Source organism: Sorex fumeus, unplaced genomic scaffold (genome assembly GCF_029834395.1).
Source record: "Sorex fumeus unplaced genomic scaffold, SorFum_2.1 ptg000122l, whole genome shotgun sequence".
NCBI classification, from domain to species: Eukaryota; Metazoa; Chordata; class Mammalia; order Eulipotyphla; family Soricidae; genus Sorex; species Sorex fumeus.
The window spans coordinates 1,966,601-1,977,573 of record NW_026606179.1 but is presented as its reverse complement, the minus strand read 5'-3'; positions in this window follow the sequence as shown (position 1 = coordinate 1,977,573).

Sequence of the window (10,973 nt, the reverse complement as noted above, 5' to 3'; positions counted from 1 at the left end):
TCAGATTCGTGGCTGACCTTCAGCAGGTCTCGTTTAATGAAACCCTACATCCCAAGTCAAAGGGGGTACTTTTGATGGGTGTTTGGTGATGGTCCTCAAAAACATGTTATGTGGGTGCTTTCAAGTGCGGGCGGGGGCAGCCCGAGTCAGTCTCTGGCAACAGGGGTGCACAGCCTAAGCTTTGCTGGCGAGTGAAAAAGATGTGAACTAGGAAAGCCTCATGCCTTCATCTTCCCTCAGGTGTTTCAAAGAAAGGAAACAATTCCCCATGAAGGAAGCAAAATGAAGAGCATCTCTTCAGAGATGACAGTGAATTCTATGGAAAGAGTGGTTTCTAGTAATTCAGATTCCGTGAAAGGGAATTTGGAGGCAGATCCTCAGGGAGCGAGAAAGAGGAGGAAAGCAGTGTGAGAAGGTGGACTAACAAGCTCTTAGTGGGCCTCAGTTTGACAGGCATGCTTCAGCGAGAGCTGCCCAGACACCTCGGAGGGAAAAAATGAGGAGGGAAAGGTTTCTTCCTTCTAACTCTGGACCTCTCCAGCTCAGGGAATGTTTGAGTCCTGGTAGGGAATGGATGAAAAGTGCTTGAGGATACAGCACCAGATGTATTTGAACAGACAACATATCTTTTGAATCATAGAAACTATGATATAGCAGCACTGTAGCACTGTCCTCCCATTGTTCATCGATTTGCTCGAGCGGGCACCAGTAATGTCTCCATCGTGAGACTTGTTGTTACTGTTTTTGGCATATTGAATATGCTATGGGGAGCTTGCCAGGCTCTGCTGTGCGGCGGGATACTTGAACAGCGGGTAGGGCATTTGCCTTGCATGCAGCCGATCCGGATTCGATTCCTCTGTTCCTCTCAGAGAGCCTGGCATGATATAGTAATAACAAAAATAATGATGGTGATAGTAATCACTACAGCTACTATGAAATAAAATCAGGTGTAAGGAACAGAGTCACAATTATCTAATTTTGCCCACAAAAGAACTAAAAGGTAAGCATTAATAGAGCAACTCTTTTTTTGAGGAACCACATCTACCTGTGCTCAGGGATCACACCTGATGGTGCTCAGGGAAGCATGTGGCACTGGGGTTGAACTTGGTCTCCTGTGTCTGATTTATACACGCTAGCCCTTTGAGCCGTCCTCAGCCCAATATGTGTTTTCTTTCTTTCTTTTTTTTTTTTTTGGCTTTTTTTGGGTCACACCTGGCGATGCACAGGGGTTCCTCCTGGTTCTGCACTCAGGAATTACCCCTGGCGATGCCCAGGGGACCATATGGGATGCTGGGAATCGAACCCGGGTTGGCCGCATGCAAGGCAAACACCCTACCCGCTGTGCTATTGCTCCAGCCCCATATGTGTTTTCTTGATGTTGTAGGTGGGCAGGAAAATACAACTTTAAGTGAAATAACATAGAATACAACCAGTTTACCATAGACCAATATACATAAACAAGAGTTATATTGTGGTTGAAATGGTCTAGCAAGAGTCCCTGAAGAAGATGCTGAGCCAGAGTCTCCATATCAAAGGCCTGGAAGGCTCAGACCCTCCTTGTTAAAATAACAACCAGCTGTGCCAAGAGGCTCTCGAAGTTCCACTTCTGCTCCATTCTGCCCTACAGTTCCTAGAGCTGCCCTAGACACCTCTGCATTGTCAATTGACCAGCAAAATGTACATTCTAAGGCTTTGCTTCCTCAATTCATAGAATTGGCCACATTACTCCCTTTCTGAGACAGGCTAAAAGTATTATCTTTACGTGTTTGGCTTAGAACATTTCATAGTTGATCCAAGTTACTGTGTGTATTTCTTATCCTTTGTATATGAATGGCTTAGAATATTTTATGTACAATTTAATCTTTCCTAAAATTGGGTATTTGTCTCCTGCTACTCCCTCCCAGGACTAACTAATCTGTAGAACGCCGAAGTTTCCCTCCTGAAGCAGCCCAGTTAAAAAGTGTCCCCTAACGATGGGGAGCAGAACCAGCACATCCTTCCTGCCCTGCTGAGACCACAAGTTGCCCCCCTCACGAGTGACCTTCCGGCACGGCCATGGCCCCAGAGGCATGCAGGCCTAATTCAAAACCCAGCAGCTTTTGACAGAAATGTGAATGGACTATGCAGTAAGCTAAGGTGCTGTGCTCCCCTGCCTCCCGGCAGGGAAAGGGTGCCTGTCCCTTCCACCTTCCCCCCCGCCCCCAGTGGCACGGTGGCCACCGCCTCAGAGCCTATTGGACAGCTAGGTATGAGCGGGTGGTGATGGGGCAACTTCGGCCTCACAGGATGGGGGAGGGGTGTGGTGTGGAACTGGCACATCCTTCCTGCCCCACTGAGACCATGAGTTGCCCTCCATGAGCAGCTCTCCGGCACAGCCGTGGCCCCAGAGGCAGACAAACCAATCTTGGAACTATGCAGCTTTTGGAAGAAATCCGTCCAGACTTAATTAGTAAAATATCAGAAATCCAAAATCACGCATCTGCTATCGTGGCTATACTACATCATATGCTCTTCATAACCAGCAATAGAAAACAAATTATTTCATGATGCCTTTTCAGCAGGTCTGATTTTTAGGGGAAAATTCCAAATAATAATGGTGCATCTTTTGTCGAAATAATAAATGTAATCAAAGTAGAGAGAGAGTTCAGTGGAAATCATCTGCCTCACAGGCAGGGGGGGGTGGGATCCGGGGTACATTGGGGTTCTTGGTGGTGGAAAATATGCACTGGTGAAGGGATGGGTGCTTGCTTGATCATTGTATTACCGAGACTTAAACCTGAAGCTTTGTAACTGTTCTCATGGTGATTCAATAAATAGATTTTAAAAAATGTCCCCTAAGAATGCTAGACAGATCTCTTTGTTTTTTAATTTAATTTTATTTTTATAGTTTTTTACAATGATTTATTACATTCAATATTCCAACACCAGTCCCAACCACAATTACACCTTCCCACCATCATATTTTGAATCCCACCCCAAAGCAGTACCTAAAAATTTATTTTGTATTGCTTGTCATGAATAATCTGCTAAAAATGATCCAAAAAGTTTTCTTAGAGGAAAGTGTGTGAAGATTGTTGTATCCCATCCTGGAGCCATTAAGCCCTTGTATAAGAGATTACAAGTGTTGGGGTCCTGGCAGTCGACCTCAGAACACTGGAGTATGATCCCCTGGAATGGCCAGAACTTACTCCCTATAGGAGAGGGAGTGGGCAGGAGAGAAGCTTCTGCCCTGGCCTTCCACGCACCACAGATTCCAGCCGCCTCAGAAAGAGAACCACGTGGAGGGGCTAAGCTGGTGGTCAATCAGCAATCCATTTATTAGCTCTCACACAGGGGTTTTTACAAATATATTTCAGGGGGCAATCTACCTGTATCACATTTACCTCCTTAGGCTCAGTACAGATGTTAGTTAATGATTTACATCTCCTGCTCTCAGGGCCAGGTGTATCAGCTCAGGCAAATGGTAACTGTCCCTCATCCTCAACCAGAGTGCCGACGTGTGTGGAGCGCTGGAGCAAGCCCCTGGGTCCCTGGAAACAGGAACGGCTCTTGCTTTCAGGGGCAGAGGATTTGGTCAAAGTCTTACGCTGGCTTCTACAACCCCAACAACAAGCCCTTGCATAAGAGATTACTAACATGTTGTTATAGGTTGAGCATTGTGTGCTAATATATATGTAGCACTGTCCTCCTGTTGTTCATTGATTTGCTTGAGTGGGCACCAGTAACGATTCCATTGTGAGACTTGTTGTTACTGTTTTTGGCATACCGAATACGTCACGGGTAGCTTGCCAGGCTTTGCCATGCGGGTAGGATACTCTCGGTATGCGGGCAGGGTACTCTTGGTAGCTTGCCAGGCTCTCCGAGAGGGACAGAGGAGTTGAACCCGGGTTGGCTGTGTGCAAAGCAAATGCCCTACCCGCTGTGCTATAGCTCCAGCCTATATCTATCTATCTATCTATCTATCTAGCTAGCTAGCTAGCTAGCTAGCTAGCTATTAAAATCAAGGTTGGCTGCCTTCTACTTTACACCATCAAATGTGGTGTGCCACTCTTGGTACATCAGGGGCATAGAGTATGAGATGTCATGCAGCCGTGGATATGACCACGTGCTCCAGGAATTCTAAAATTTTAAAGAGGGTGATACAGTTGAAATTAATTTTTTTAAACTGGATGGTGATTTTGGGGTATGAAGACATCTCTGCAGCTTGTTGCTCTCTTTTGAGATTTATTTGTGAGACTCTGGATCATGGCCGTTAATGAGATTTTATGGTGACAGAGGTAGTTCATGGGCCTAACTGCCAGGCTCTGAGAAAAACAGGGAGATGGGGGAAGGTCGCCCATTCCTGACTCTGTGAAAGCCTGGAGATTTGAGTCACAAAACCCACATTACCTGAGTTTTTCAGCAGATTCACTCATGGATGAGGCTCACTTGAGTCTGTGGAGATTGGCCATGAGCATGGTGGTGATTGAGTTCTGGAGGTTTTTGGCTGCTGGGGCTCTGTTGGGGCAGGTGGAGAGATTTACCTGCCTCCCTCTGAGTTGCCCCAACGAGACAGCCTGGCACGGGATCCGAAGGCATCTCTCAGGTCTCTCTCTTTGAAGGCCTCCACTGCGTCTGTCTGACCAGAGTGTATTCTTTCAATACGTGCTCTGTCTAAACTACCTCAATCCTAGTAAATTCTTTTACTGCACCATGACTTTGACCCAGCAGAGTCTGGGTTCAATCACCTCCTCCAAACCTTTAATGGTTACATTTCTAAACAAAGACCTACACAATTTTTTTAATCCAACAATCAATCTTTCTTTCTTTCTTTCTTTCTCTCTCTCTCTCTCTCTCTCTCTCTCTCTCTCTCTCTCTCTCTCTCTCTCTTCTTTCATTCTTGTGACTCTTGGCACAAGGTTTATTTACTCCTAGCTCTGCATTCAGGAATCACTCCTGGTTCACTGAGGGAGGTGGGGGATTGAACCTGGGTGGGATGCATGCAAGGCAAATGCCCTACCCACTGTAGGATAACACTGGTTTGTCCTTTCTCCCTTGCCACAGGGAGCTTAGGTTTATCGGGTTACACCCATCACAGTGCTCCCGAGTCACTCCCATTCCTCTGTTTATCTGTAAACTCTTCTCTGTGCTCTCCTCCCCAGCCAGTTAATCACCTTTTCTCCCTAATCAGATTCTGTTAGATTGTAAGATCAGATCCTTCTAAGGACTTGTATTGTATTGAACTTGCATTATAAGTTATGTCTTTTGCATAGTTTATCTTAAAGCAATGTTCTTTCTGTATGGACACAGGAAGACAATTAATATTATGCTTTGTAACGTGGGAGTTGATTGACTCCAAATAATATTTACTCCTGGGTATCTGCTTTCTTGACTCAGTTGCCTTAGTTCCTAGCACACCAAAAGCAGGATCCCAATGAGGTACTGAATGGACCCAGGGCAAACTGTGAGCTGCTCTGGCATTGAAATGGGCCAGGCCAAAGTGCCACGATACTCAACTATAAGTTGAGGGCATGATCATGGACAAATGCTGTCATGATCCAAAAGTAAGTAAAGATGAGACTAGGACCCTGCGGGGCTAGGAAGACTAACCTGGCCCGAGGACTACGGTCTACACACACACACACACACACACACACACACACACATACATACACACACACATATATATATATATATATGTATATATATATATATACATGAATATATAGTGAGATGTCCTCAGGAAGAACCAAACTGTAAATTTATATCTCTTACTGTGCTCATACAGAATGGCATTGCTAGAAATATTGGAAGTAGATTTACTACAACTATTTAAGTAGATTACTAGCTGAGGAAAGAACACACCCTTGTTGGGATCCCACCCTTGAGCAGATCTCCTAGTAATCTGGAATAATCTCTTTAGATGAGATTTTATCCTTGGTCTTACGCTCTTTGCTGATTTGTTAATGTTCAACCCACCTTTGTGTAACCACCCTCCATGATTGCTAAATAAACTAAGACTGTAAGCTCGGAGGCAGGAGAAGGCTCAGACTGAGGAGGAGGCTGAGGCTGAGGCTCGGGCTCGGGCTCCAGAGGGCAGAGTCAGAGGTGAGAGGGGCTCAGGCTTGAGAAAGAGAAGCAGAGGGGGAGTGAAGATTGAAATAAACTACAACTGATACCGACCAGTGTGGCCCTCGTTTGTTCCTTCGCCTGTCCATCACCATCGACTTCCCCGGGGTGTGGGAAACGGCTTGAGACTACCGAACGCAGGCAGTGGGAGAGCTAGAGTGCCGCCGGACTTTTGAAAACACACAACCCACTGTACTATCTCTCCAGGCCCATATGTTCATTTTTCAAGGTTCCCAATTTCTGGTCAGGATCCTGGATGGCCAGCTCCTCTGCCAGAGGCTCAGGGTATAAGATGGTACCCAATCCTGGACAGTATGTCTTTCCTTCTCAGTGTGTACTAACATACCCACACTCATACAAATGGGGACAAAGTGAGACATGCTAGTGAGCCTCAGGCACATCTCTGGAAATGATTACGATCATGATCACGACCATCCTGTTATTTGTCGATTGCCTCGAGCAGGCCCCAGTAACGTCTCCTTCGTCCTAGCCCTGAGATTTTTTAAAAAGTGCCATATTCAAGGCTCTTTCAGAGTTAGGAGAATGAGACCCATCATTGTTACTGGTATTTGGCATATTGGGTACGCCACAAGGAGTTTGCCAGACTCTGCCGTGTGGGCAGGTTACATTCGGTAGCCTGCCAGTTTGTCCAAAGTAGGAATGAGATAATAAAATGTCATAATAAGATGTCGCTCAGCCACAAATGTCTTGGCCATTGATGGGATTACACAGCACCAGGGGGCCAGTTGGTGGGTGTGACCCCCCGCCTACTGGAATTTGGAGAATCTGGGTGGAGGATGCTCAGCCCCGATCTGAGTAGGCTTGGAGATCTCAGGCCCGGGACCCGCATGCCTTTGTTCCTCTGCCGGTACCTTCATGTGTGCGGAGAGTGGTCTCAGCATGGTAGTGGCTGGTTCTGGAGGTCTTCGGCTGCCGGAGCCCTGGTCAGGGCGGAGAGGGAAACTCAACCCGCTCCCCTCCAAGGGGCCCTGGTGAGGACAGCCAGACGCAGGGCCAGGAGACTCTGGAAATGGGGAAGGAGAATAGAACACCAGAGAAAACCTATGGAGACATGGAGAAAAATGCAAACTCCACGTTGACTGTGTTCAAGTGTCCATTTTTCCCCTTTATCAGCATTACAGTGGCATGATGGTGAAATAATGAATGGAACAATGTTTGCAAAGGATCTGTTTAGAGATGAGGAAACTAAGGTTTACCTGATTAAATACTAGCCTTAGGGCCACGTAGCTTGCCCAACAGCACAGGAAACTGGGGTATCTGCCTTGTTTACAACTTTTTCCAATGTCAAGGTGATTCTTTATCCAGAATCTGAAAAACACCACTCCGACACTGCCATCTACCAAGTATAAATTTTTGAAAAACAACCCAATGTACATCAAGAATATTTTCCTATAGATCTCATATGGTCTTCTTATTCCTTGTGTGTTTTGTAACTTAATTACAAGCCTCAACTTTAGCACTGAAGGAATAATGCAGATGCCTCCTCTTTTAGAAAGAAAAGTAAAACACTTCAGGTATAAATAGATATGGATGAAGAAAACAAATTGAACACGAAAGAAGCATACCCAAGGAGGGCACATAGACAATTTTCCCTAAAAATAAATATAATTAGTGGCAGAGCAAAACTGCGTTCATAACATTGCAAGCAGATGTCAGAAAAAATACTGCCTTGCTGGTTTCATTAAGGCTGAAATTGCCACAACAAACGCGTGTGTTCATAACCATTCCCTTCAAAGTAGACAGATGCTCTGTTGACATGTAAGGACTATCTATTGCTAAAGACACCAGCCAGCAAGGCAATCTGCTCCTTTCTTTCTTTCTTTCTTTCTTTCTTTCTTTCTTTCTTTCATGTAGGAGCGCTGCTATTTATTTAGCCATTGCTTAAGCTGATTGAATTGGGTATGAACTCCACATTTTTAAAAAAGAATTTTAATTTTATAAGTTCACAATATTCGATCACATTCAATATTCAAACACCAATCCCACCGCCATTACACCTTTCCACCACCAAATTCAGAATGTTTCCATTTCAAACCCCAATCCCTGTCCCAAAACACAACCAAAATAGTATATTTCGTATTGTCTGTTATGAAGAACTGCTGAACATGTTTACAAAAAAGAGTTCATATAGGAAACAGTGTGAAGATTGTTCTATTTTGGTAGGAGCCATTGAGATATTCTATGGGATATCACTAATATGTTGTTAAAGTTTGGGTGTTGTGAGCTCTGGTATATATATGTGGAAATATGTATGTATGCCTATATATATATTTCCCTCTATGATTTGCCACCTATCTGAACCCCATCAAATGTGGTGTGGTAATTACGGAGAATGGATAGGGAGTGTCTTATAATGTGTCGTGTGGCTGCAAAAGCAGCCACCCAGTCTAGGAATATTTTCACTCATATGTGAGGCTCGGCCTGAGTGCGTTTTGGGCAGCCTTGAGCATGGCAGTGGTTGGGTTGTGGAGGTTTTTGGCTGCTGGAGCTGGGTTCTTTGGGGTGGGGAAGGCTCTCACACACCCCCCTCTGAGGCACCCCATGTAAAACAGCCTGGTGCAGAGGCATGGTTATGGGGGCCTCATGTTATGCTCCCTTTCAGGAAAAGCAGCAGTGCGATCTGTACGGTGGCTGATGACGAGATTATTTGTCTTATGAGCATAACCCCTGGCTCACCGGAGACTGGGAAAAGCAGGCAGAGGGTCTCTGTTCCTGCTGGTCCCATTGAGCCCAGAGTCCAAGGTCACAAAGTTCTGCATTACTTGGGTTCCGCAGGTCTTTACTCCTGCATGAGGCTCGGCCTGAGTGCATGGGGAGTGGCCTTGAGTGTGGAGGTGGTTGGTTGTGGCGGTTTTTGGCTGCCAGAGCTGGGCCCCAGGGAGGGGTCTCACCCGCCCCCCTCTGGGCCCCCCGGTTAAGACAGCCTGGCGCAGGGTCAGGACATTCTGCAGCACTCTCTTTCAAGGAGTTTTAGTTTGTAGTCCCTGGGTCTTGGCCGTTGATGAGATTACATGGTGCCAGGGCAGTTTGTGGGTGTGACTGCCAAGCTACTGGAAAACTGGGGACCTGCAGGGAGGAGGCCCAGTCCCCATCCAGTGGGCCTGGAGCTCTCAGTCACAGGTTCCCGCCTACCTCTGTGCTACAGGCCCTAACTGCGTCTTTGGATCTCTTTTGAGATTTATGGGTCTCTGAAATAGGGCCAATAAATGAGCTTATGTAGCTGAACAGGAGGTGGTTTGTGAGTGTGGCTCTCACATACCTAATTTTTGGCCATTTAGTTTCTTGGTAAACTTGGCCCCAAGTTGTTGGGGTCTGGCCAAAGGCACAGTAGCAATATTGGAGTTTCTGGAGGTCTGAAGGCACCATCAGGCTGCTGATGCACTCACCCCACAGGTACAGGTTGACCTGCTGGTGGCACCATACTCCCTGCTCATTGCTTTCTTAAGCCCACATACATTGCTTCTCATAAGACAATTGGCTAATTGGTGCTTACTCAGTCAGCCAGCCTGCCTTCAGGCCCTGCTCTGTCCTCTTGAGGTTGTATGGACAGCTGTACTACCTCACTTTGGGCTGTCAAGCGACCTCCCCATAGGACTAAGGTGCTAATATATCATATAAAATTATCTGTGTGCAGGGGCATGCCCTCAGCATGTTTGCCTTGCATGCGAAAGACTTAGGTTCAATTCCAGGCATCCCGTATGGTACCCAAAAGAACAGCCAGCAATAACCCCTGAGTATCACCGGGTGTAGACTAACTCTCTCTCACTCCCAATTGTCTGTGTGCGATAGCTATTAATTCTATGACTTCCATCGAAGGTTTGCTTCTTTACCAATGAATAAAATCCAGGCAATTCAAAAGAACAAGCTAGATCAACACTCTCCAGTAGAAGCACAACACCAGCCATGAATACAAGCCACAGAGGCCGCTTTCAATTTTCTGATCCACGTCAGAAGGTAAAGGTAAAAAAGGTAAAGGCCCTCCCGTTGATCGTCGATTTGCTCGAGCGGGCCCAGTAACGTCTCCATTGGAGACTTTGTTGTTACTGTGTCTGGCATATCGAGTACTCTCGGTAGCTTGCCGGGCTCTCCGAGAGGGGCGGAGGAATCGAACTCGGGTGGGCCATGTTGGCCGCTTGTAAGGCGAACGCCCTACCCGCACGTCAGAAGAAACACGGCAAAATCTGGAAAGCTCCCCGTGATGTATTCGATATGCCAAAAACAGTAACAACAAGTCTCACAATTTGTTGTGAGATGTTATTGGTGCTCATTCGAGCAAATTGATGAACAATGGGGGGACAGTGCTACAGTGCAGTGCTATATTTGAGTTAACCAAATATATCCAAAATATTATTTCAGCAATTATTAACAGTGGATCTTTACTGGTTTTCATGCTGTTTTTGAAATCTGGTAAGCATTTTACACTGTTAACACAACTCAAATCAAGTTGCCACATTTTAACTTCTCTGTGGCCAGATAGGGGCAGCAGCTACAGATCACATGGTGTGACCAAGAAATAAATACATGCCAAGATGGCATCGGGGGTGACTCACAGGGCTGAGTGCAGGATTTGTATGCAGGAGGTCCAGGTTCGACCCCTGGCCCCTCACAGTCCCCAAACACTGCTGTGGATGGCTCAAAACCAAAAACCAACAATACATGTCAATATTGACAAAGCTCATAATTTAATGGGGAGAGAAAAATAATCAAGGTGTATATAGGAAATAGGATATTATATTACTATATATAAACATTTAAACCATGAAGAATATGCAGTATCTTAGATAAAATATGCAATATCCATAGATAAAAAATAGGTGTAAAAGTAGTTTATTTAAATTTTTTCT